The sequence below is a fragment of the Telopea speciosissima genome, chromosome 4, assembly GCF_018873765.1.
Source record: "Telopea speciosissima isolate NSW1024214 ecotype Mountain lineage chromosome 4, Tspe_v1, whole genome shotgun sequence".
NCBI lineage: Eukaryota > Viridiplantae > Streptophyta > Magnoliopsida > Proteales > Proteaceae > Telopea > Telopea speciosissima.
In genome coordinates this window covers 57,146,723-57,157,045 of record NC_057919.1, presented here as the reverse complement: position 1 = coordinate 57,157,045, position 10,323 = coordinate 57,146,723, and the positions used below count along the sequence as shown (strand labels likewise).

The 10,323-nt window shown below is 44.6% G+C and overlaps 1 long non-coding RNA gene across 2 annotated transcripts; it reads right to left on the bottom strand.

Annotated features, from left to right (window-relative positions):
- Positions 1–533: 533 nt before the first annotated feature.
- LOC122659913 lies at positions 534–7,488 on the bottom strand. 2 transcript variants are annotated; one of them, XR_006332579.1, is made up of 3 exons: positions 7,477–7,488; positions 6,865–6,902; positions 534–772 (listed from the first exon to the last, which is right to left on the bottom strand). It is a non-coding gene; the product is annotated as an uncharacterized LOC122659913 (long non-coding RNA). The 2 variants fall into 2 exon arrangements; XR_006332578.1 differs by lacking the exon at positions 7,477–7,488 and having other exon boundaries at positions 6,865–6,941.
- Between the last annotated feature and the right edge of the window lie 2,835 nt (positions 7,489–10,323).

The following is a 10,323-nucleotide window of genomic DNA, read 5'->3' as shown; positions in this document are numbered from 1 at the left end:
TGATCCAGACAAGTTATTATGGGAAAGATCCATTAACCGTATCCGTTCCAATTGGCACAAATGATTTGGAATTGTACCACTAAATTGATTTCTTTGCAACAAAAGAACCCTCAAGCCAGAAAGGGAACCAATCCATTCAGAAATACCTCCATTAAAACTGTTATTTCTTATATCCAATGTCAACAAATTTGAGTTGTTGTTGACAACAAGAAGAAGAGAAGTTGCTACATGAGATGGTGATGATCCTGTGATTAATCCATTTCCTTGCAAATGTAGATGCACTAAACTTGTTGAATTCAATAATGATACCATGGATCCTGAAAGTTGGTTTTGAGAAAAGTCTAGAAATTCCAACTGTTCAAGTAATTGAAATTCATGAACTGGAATGTTTCCTTGTAAAAGATTACCCCGCATCTTAAGCACTCTTAAATATGTAAGGTTACCTATCCAACTAGGAATTCTACTTGTTAACTGGTTGTTACTGATATCAAATATCATTAGGTAGTTGCACTTGGATAATCTACATGTGCTTAGGAATTTCACCTATAAAATTATTGTTAGACAAATCTAACGAATACAAATTTCTCATATTACCAATTGATGAAGGAATGCCACCCTCAAAATTATTCTTTGATAAATTCATACTCCATCCATTGGAAAAATTGTTACCAATATTCTCTTGAAGCAATCCATCAATGCAATTATTCGAAATGTCTATATTAGTTGCAGCATTGTGGACATAAGATGGTAAGAGGAAATGACCCCTCATGACCTTAAAGGACATCTATTTAGCTAGAATAATGAAGAGGTTATGAGGGTGCGTACGTTTGGCTCTTGTGCCGTAGGTTAGGTCCTAGGGGTTTTTCGAGGTTTCTGGTATGGTGATGCCTCCTCCGGAGGATCTCCCTGCTAAGACGAGGCTTGGGGGGGCCCCTGTGGGGTCTCGGCCTTCATTTGCTGCTATTGTCTAGCAATCCCTCGCTCCGCCTTTAGTTCAAGTTGAGTTGAAGAAGCCCTCCTCCTTCTTTGGGGTTCCGACAGTTTTCTTTTCCAAATAAGAGGTGGCTCTCTCGGAGCATGCTTTCGCCACTTCACTAATTGCTAAGTGCAGCTATGGGCATCCCACACTTTTTGCGATCAAGGAATTTTTGCAGAAGTGATTTTTTCTTTAGGGCGATGTGGTAGTCTCAGTGTTGAATCGGCGTCATGTTCTGCAGCTATTCTCGATCGTTTCTGATTTCATCAAAACTTGGTTGAAGGAACAGGCCATGTCCAGGGCTATCTGCTACGTTTTATGAGATGGACATCAGATTTTGCCCCCGGTTAGGAGTCTCCGCTTGCGCTGGTGTAGGTCTCGCTGGCTGGATTGCCGGTTAACTTCTACCAGGGCAATTTCCTGGCTTCTATTGCAGGCTCGATTGGCAGGGTTCTCAAAGTGGATGGTGGGATAGTGAGCTACACTTGCACCATGGCAATGCGTGTCTATGTTGAAGTAGATTTGAGGGCCGCACTCCCTTCGTAAGTATGGGTTCGCTGTGGCTCTGACGGGTTCCATCAGAAGATCGTGTTCGAAAGATTACCCTCGTACTGCAACTTCTGCTCGAAGATTGGCCATGAAAAGGAGGTTTGCAGGAAGGCACTGAAGGCGTCGTTGAAGTTCTCTGGACCTACTCCGCAGGGGGGTACCAACGGGGTTCAAGGCTCTGTTCCTAGCGAGGGGGGCGACCATTGCGACAAAGGTGACTGAGCGCAACGCTTTGGGGATCTTTATCCCTACAGGAGAGGGGCCCTTGCGACCTGAGTTTATAGCAGCTAATGGTGGTTCCAGTGGGAGGGGAGGAAGGTGGAGAAATGCAGGTCTTTTTGCTGATGTCGCTCGAATTGGGCTGCCAGGTGCGGCTACCCTTGCGATGGAGGTTCAAGTGAGTGTTGGGGAGGAGGAGGGGAGGCCCGCGGTGGAGGTTCAAGTATGTGCTGTGGAGGAGGAGGGGAGGCCTGTTGTGGCTGTTGAAGCAGGGGCTTTTACTCCAAGTGCACTGGTTACCGAGAAGGTGCCAGCGTCAGCTCTGACCGATTCGGATGGCATGACAGATATGTTGCTCTCGTAGGTGGCCTCTGGTGGGGCTAGAGGCCTTATGGGGAAGCGTTCTCGGTCGATGGATGTGGACTCACGTCCTTATTTTGAAGGGAGTTTAGGGGTGCCGAATGGCAGGGATGACACGCATGTGGATGAGGTTTAGGTGCCTCACTTGAATCGAGATGCACTGTTGGAGAGTTTCAAGGCCTTCCAGGCCTCTCTTGGGGAAGGGTTCGTTGGGCGCTACAGATGGCTAATGAGGAGGCTGTTGTTGCTCAGTTGGACTCCCCTGTGATGGAGGGGGGGCCAGCGGGCCACGAACCTCGCTGCCAAGGTATATAAAAGGCACTTGCGCGTACAAAGACGATTGCCTACTAGTGCGCGATGGGAACAGCTTGGCTATAAGAGAATTAAACAGAAGAGGGGTTCTCGGTAAGTGCATGGTGGAAGCCAGTGACGTGTCACAAGGTCCATGGGACCGGCTGGCTCACTTCCTACAACCCCATCATAAATTGTCTTTTTTGGAATGCCAAAGGGGTTGGGAACAAGCCTACAACTAGGCGTTTAAAGACCTTAATCAATCTACACAATGCAGATATTGTAGCCATCACTGAACCAAAAGCACAGCCTTCAAAAGTGCGTTTGATTCAAAGGAGGATTGGAATGGATTATGCACACCTGTCAAAGAGGATCTGGATCTTCTGGAGGGAGTCATTACTGGTCTAGGTGGTTACGGAGGAGGGGCAGTTTGTTTCTTTGGACTGTTCGATGGTAAACTCGGTGCGGTTTCTTATCACCTTTGTTCATGGCTTATGTTCGATGGTGAAGAGAAGAGTGTTGTGGGATGCTCTAGCTCAGTTTTCTATTGGTATTGGGCTCCTGTAGACGGTGGGAGGAGATTTTAATGTCATTCTGGTGCCTCATGAGAAGGTGGGGGGAGGCCTGCATGCTCAATGGCAATGGATGAGTTTGGAGATTGTGTCAGTAGGGCAGGTCTCATTGATATGGGTTATATGGGCAACATATTCATGTGGTCTAACAACCAGGAAGGTGCGAGCAGGGTGTTGGCAAGGCTCGATCGGTTTTTGGTTGACTGGGCATGGATGTCAGTGTTCCTAGGTGTGAGTGGCTCACTTGAGCAGGGTATGCTCAGATTATGTGCCTCTATGGCTGTCCTGCTCTACCTCCAGGAACTGGTCCTTCTCAGGCTTTAAATTCTAGCAAATGTGGCTACACCATGCAAACTTTCAGGAGTTCATAAAGAGTCAGTGGGGGGTTCCGGTTGATGGCTCTCCTCTTGTGGTTTTGTTTTTGAAGTGGAAAAGCCTGAGGGGCTCCCTTCGTACCTAGAATAGGAAGGTGTTTGGTAACGTTCACCAAAAGGTTAGGGATGCAAAGGATGCGGTTAGCAAGGCGAAGGTGGCCGTGGACCAGGACGTAGGCCCTTAGGCTCGGGAGACCCTTGAGGAGGCCAGGAAAGGCCTAGAGGGGATCCTGTTGCAGGAAGAGATATTCTGGAAGCAAAAGTCCAGAATTTCATGGTTGAAAGAAGGGGATAGGAACACCAAATTTTTCCACACTATGGTCAATGTTCGTCGTAAGCAGGGGGAGATCCGCAAAATCAGAGCTAGTGATGGCTCCTGGGTCACTAGTCAGGAGGGGGTGCAGGAGGTCGCGGTAAACTACTTTTCGGACATATTTACTTCTCAGGGCTGTGTTATGGATAAGGAGTTGCTGTCTTTTATTCCCCAGGTTGTATCAGAGGAGGATAATGCCTCTTTACTGGCCCTGCCTTCTTTGGAGGAGGTGAGATTGGCAGTTTTTTCCCTTTCTAGCGATAGTGCCCCAGGTTCGGATGGCTTCTCTGGGCATTTCTTTACAGCCTGTTGGCAAGTGATTTGCTATGATGTCTGGGCGTCGGTGAAGGAATTTTTTGATGGGGGGGGCTTTCCCAAGAAGTTACACATCTGCGAATCTAGTACTCATCCCAAAGAAGGAATGTCCTAAGGTAATGTAGGATCTACAACCCATTAGCCTCTGTAATTTCTCACATAAGATTATTGCGAAGATCTTTGTCTCCAGGTTAGCAGGTTTACTTCCCTCCTTGATAGCGGAGGAGAAGGGTGCTTTTTTGCAAGGGCGGAGCATACATGATAACATCTCAATTGCTCAAGAGGTCACCTTGGACTTGAAAAGGAAGACACAAGGGGGAAATGTGGTGTTGATGCTGGATATGGCTAAGGCCTATGACAGGCTGTAGTGGAAATTCCTTTTCTCGGTGCTTGCTAGATTCAGTTTCGCCGATGTTTGGATAGATTTAATCAGGAAGACTATGGAAAATTGTTGGTTCTCTATTGTGCTGGGGGATTAGGCGTCGGGTTTTTTCAATTCTACAAAGAGGGTGCGACAAGGGGATCCCCTATCCCCGGAACTGTATATTCTTGTATAGGAGCTTCTTAGTAGGGGCATTACAAACTTGTTTGTTGAAGGCCGTGCAGCCTACTTCTCGCTTCCGCATAGTTGTCCTGGCATCTCCCATTGTCTTTATGCGGATGACACTATTATTTTTACCAAGGGTTTAAAAGCCTCTCTTAAGAAGATCACTGGGTTTATTAGCAGATACGAGGGTTTTTCTGGGCAACTGGTCAACAAGCAGAAAAGTTGTTTTCTAGTGGGGGACAAGGTTTCGGGGGCTAGAACCTGAATGGTTGGTGCGGTAACTGGCTTTTCTAGACGGTGTCTTCCTCTAACCTACCTTGGGGCTCCACTTCATTCGGGTTGGCTGAAGATTAGTTTCTTTGATGATTTGATTGGCAAATTGAGAGTCAGGGTGGCTAGATGGAAGGGCAAGTTGCTATCCTCAGGTGGGTGGGTTACTCTGTTGCGTCATGTGTTGTCTTCCATTCCCCTTCATATGCTTGCTACTTTGGAGCCCCCAAAGGCGGTATTTTGACGAATCTATGGTATTCTGGCTGATTTCCTCTGGGGCAACTCGAAATGGGGAAAACGCAGGCACTGGGTGGATTAGCACAAGGTGTGCAGGCCGCTGGAGGTAGGTGGATTGGGGATTAGACTACTGGAGGAGATTGGCCTCTCCCTTAGGCTAAAAGGCCTCTGGAGGGTCATGTTGGAGCAATCGCTTTGAAGGGAGTTTTTAATGGAAAAGCTGCTGAAAAATTGCCATCTCGCGTTGGTGTTCTCTCATGGGGTGGGCTCCAAATCATGGAGAAATACCTTGGCTTACAGGGACATCCTGTTGTCTAGGTCTAGGTGGCTCCTTGGCACAGGTGACATTCTCTTCTGGTTGGACGATTGGATTGGAAAGGGGCCTTTGATGGATCATGTAGACAATGCTCTCCAGATTGACACCTCTCTTCAGGTTAATGATGTGCTAGGGTTGGATGGCGGTTGGGACCAGACTGTTATTGGACAAATTGACACAGATGAGGTTCGACAAGGGATACTCCAGGGTGGCTATGCGCTTTCAGGGAAGGAGGACAGTGGTTTGGACTCCCTCTAGTGATGGTTGTTTCTCAGTGAGGTCTGTGTGGAACGAGTTGAGAGGTCGCTCGCCTGAGGTTGGCTATTCCAGATGGATTTGGAACCAGGCTCTGCCAACAAAAATTGCTTTTTTTACATGGCAGCTTTTTAATGGCTTGATACCTATGGACGAATTGGTGATGAAGGTTTGTATTCCCCTCGCTTCAAAGTGCAATTGTTACGGGAGCCCTAGAGGTGAGTCGACAGATCATTTCATTTCTCAGGGGTCTTTGATGTCCCAGTCATTCTTGTTCAGGACGTTAGAAGCCGGATTTTACTGTGGCATGAGTTAGCTAGTTGTCGCTGACTACATCGCTAGGATCCTGCCCTCCTTGATTGTGTGGGAGCTTTGAAAGGAAAGGTGCAATAGAAGGCATAGGGAATGGATGAGGTTGGCTCAGAGCATCATTGGCAGCATAGGGGCTTGGGTGAGGTGCTTGCCATTGCCCTCCAAGCTTGGAAGAAGTTCTTCGATGAGGGGGCAAAAAATTCTTGGCACCTTTGGAATTGCAGCTCCATCACCTAAGATAGCTCGGCCTATCCCGGTTTATTTGTGCCCCCCCCTTTGTGTCGTTGAAATTGAACGTGGATGGGGCATGTAGAGGGAACCCTGGTCAAGGTGGAGGAGGAGGGATTATAAGGGACAACAAGGGTGTGATCCTGGCAGCCTTCGCTAACTTCTATGGCCCCTGTACGAACTCCATTGCTGAGCTACTTGCTTTGAGGGATGGTTTGAAGTTATGTCAGGAGTTGGACCTCTTTGGGGTGGTGATTAACTCGGACTCTATCTCCACGGTGCGCATTATCAACCTCAAAAGGTGTGGTTTATGGCAGGGATGGTACTGGTTTCAGGAATCTTTGTTGCTGATTGACTTGATCAGGCCTTGCCTTTCCTTTGCATATAGGGAGAGCAATAGGGTTGCAGACTGGCTGGCAAATCATGCTTGCGATGTTGGGCTATCCACCACGTTCCATCAGAGCAACTTGCCACAGGGAGTCTTCCAACGTATCCTGAGGGAAGATAGATCTGGCTTGCCTGTGCTCAGGCAGTAGTGTGTCATGATTATTCTTTATTCTTTATTCGTTATTGGGTTAGGGGTAAGGTGGCATGTCCCCCCGTGTATTCATTCATTCTGTTTGGAACTTAATAAAAGTCTAGGGGCTGCCCTAGGTCCCAGGTAATATTCGGGTTTAAAAAAAAAAAAAAAAAAAAGAAGAAAGAAAGAAAGAAATGACCCCTCAGTGACTTATCTCCCAGGTTTAGAAATCTCAACATTTTATTGTTCTCCAGACCAAGATGGGAATAGATCGTTTAAGTTGCAATAGAAAAGATCAACACTTTTTAAGTTGTACTGGTTGGAGAGAAATCTGGGAAAAGCATTAAGGGTACCAATGAAAAAGTTTCAATGGGATAATCCAAATTTTCATTCTTGGAATCAAAATGAGATTTCACTAATCAATCTTCATAAGCATTAAGGGTACAAATTACTAAATAAGAGACTATTACCTAGCGCTTCAAAAGCAATACAATTACTATAACCAACAAGACTGTTACAATATTAACCCTATATAGTAGTGTTTCATCCGCCTTCTCCATCCGCTTCAGTGCATTCTTTGTCCTGCGGTTGTCTTCCTTGATATGTTGCAAGTCTGGAATTCTATCACCTACATCTGTCTGTGGGTTGTTACTGGGCACAGTCGTTACTCTTGGTCCTTGTACGGGGTCACACTAAGAGAAGAAATTACAACCACCTCCAGGATACTCTGTACAACATTGATATAGCCTGTTTGGTTTGTCTGAAGATTGTGAAATTCTTACTGATGCTCTTCTATTACAAAAACACTTCATGTTCAAATACCTCAAGTAACCATCATTGTTGTTATTTACACTGGATATTGGCATTGTTTATCTACAAAATAAACAGGATAAACAAGATAAGCATCATTACATATGGACAAATAAATACAAATGATATGCAAAGAAAGAAATACATAATTTGGTAGGGGTTGACATTGTTTATCTAAAACTCCTTGGGTCAGTATGTCCGACATTTGAAATGTACTATTCGCTAAAATATTTCTATTGGCTCAGTGTGATTGAGACTGTTAAGCCGAGGATGGCCACTTAGATGGGATTTGATACAGTGTGACAGAACGACTCTATAAATGTCTACTAGCCATTGCATAGAGTTTTATCCTTGTCTTACAGTCTTACCTGCCGTACTTGTAGAGTGTATCGTATGTTACATGGATTACTCTTGTGGACTCCTATCAAATTATGTATTCCTTTTAAGGTTAGCTTGTAATCTGAAATTTTTTTTAATTCCTTTCTTTGGTTGTTACAATAACCTTATGCCAACTTATGAAATAGGCTACAATCTACAAAATGAAGAACTTTCTGACAATGGAACCAAAAAAAAAAAAGAAATAAGAAGAATTTGCAGGTGGGATTTCTGGGTTTTCAAGGACTGAAACCTGTGAAGTAAAATTGGACCCAATGAGATGCTTGAGGACCATATTGGACATTGGATTTTGGGTTTTCTTGCTTAATACAGATGCAAAGCTCTAACAGAAACGGGTCATATTGACATATTTTGGCCAATTCGACTGACTGCTCTCTTGGGTTTCTTGCTTAATACAGATGCAAAGCTCTAACAGAAACGGGTCATTTGGACATAGGATTTTGGCCAATTCGACTGACTCGCTCTCTCCAGATGCAAAGCTCTAACAGAAACGGGTCATATTGGACATAGGATTTTGGCCAATTCGACTTCTCTCTCCAGATGCAAAGCTCTAGCAGAGGAAGCCAAAGAACTTTGATCATAGGATTTTGGGTTTTCTTGCTTAATACAGTGACAAGAGTGACAGAAAAATGCCCTTTGTCTTGTTACAAACGGCTTTGCATGGGTGACTACAGATTCAACCAGCATGAGTAAAGAAGATATGTCATCGAATTGGGGAGTTATGGCAGAGATTTTAAAATCAAAATCGAATCAAGCAATTTATACAAAAAATAAATCTAAGTTTTGTTGAGTGGAAGACGAATTTGGGAGTCATTGTCTTTTGAAAATCTAATTTACTAAAATTCCAACCTACGGCAGAATTTTTCTACAAAAAATTTCTCTAAAAATCAAACCCTAAACGATTTATTTTAGAGATACTATACAAAAAAAATTTAATTTTTGCTTAGCATGAACACAAAACCCCTAAGCTAAGATAGGACTCCTTCCATTTGCAACAGGAAGAAGGCGTTTGACTGCAACAGAGAACCCAACCCGACGGTGCTGCTCTGAGTTTCTAGAAGAAGAGAAGAAGGTAGTGGAGTGTAGAAGAATGCGTTAGGGGGATACCTTCATTCGATGGCCATGAATGATGGAAGTGTGCTCTGAGTTTTCATTAGATCGCCATGGAAGAGAGAAATAAAGATTTAATTATACAAGTAAAGATACATAAAGAGAAGGGTAAGTTTAGGCAAAACAGAATTTTCAAACTAGGAATTGCTAAATACAACCATATTTAGACAAGAATTCTGGATAAGGTACTCAAGATTGGCCTACCATTATCAAGAAAGAAATTTGAAAAAAAATATAATCAGTAAAACAAAGGAGAGTGCTTGTAGAGATAATTTCCAAAAAAAAAAAAGGAAATTTGGAGTTCATCCCAAGTTCTACATGATACAACTACAACAAGAAAGAAATGGACTCAAGTAGATGGTTGGGTGGGAGATCGCATCGTTTCATGTTATGCCTGGGCTGTCCTAGGCAGGATGTGACAACTTGGTATCTAGATTTGGGGATTTCGGTGCTGCTCTGAGTTTCTGGAAGAAGATACAAGATGGGTTGACGAAGAAGACGAAGAGGAGAGTGCTCTGAGTTTTCGTTAGATCGCCATGGAAGCAGACAAGAAGGTCGGAGAGGTTCAACAATGGACAACACTAGATTTGGCGGTTTTCTTTGTTTCATAAAGATTTCAAAACCTAGTTTGAGTTAAGGGACGATGGGTTTGGGTTGATTGAGATTGGTCCGGTCGGTTTAAGTGAGTAATCTTGGTTTAAGGTGGTTCGTACAACTCATGTGCTCATTTTCAAACAAATTTGAAAATTTTAAGTTAGAGCCGTTGGATGGCTGTATTGCCACGTGGTGTGATGAGAAGAGCTGGAAGTAAGATGGAAGTATTATCGGTGGAAGTAATGGAGTCGGATTCTTGGTGTATGCCAAAAGTATACCGGACAGCTGGAGGCATACCCAATCCTTTCCCTTTTTTTTAATATAAAAATAGTGAGACCCATACCTTCTCTCTCTCTCTCTCTCTCTGCTTCTTCTTCTGTTTATTCCAATTTTACCCTACTGTCGTAAACACCTCCGCTACCACCACCACCACACTCACTTCCCCCACCCCCTCCCTCTCCTACTCTCACTCTTCCCTCCCATGCAACCTCCCCCAACCAACACACCCTGTTCTTCCTCCCTATCTACCGACCAGTCCAATCCCGCCCCACCCTCCTTTAGTTAGTACACATAAATAGATTTGGGGCACTGATTGTCTAGTAATTATAGTGGCAAAAGAGAAGCATGGGGAGGGGGGTTTCATTATCGCATAGGCATTTGGACTAAGGAAGCAACGAGGGATAGCGACACCAAAAAAAAAGCGGAGGGCGGTGTTCCCAGAGTTTGAGGGGGCGCAGCTTGACATCAAGTTCCACAAAG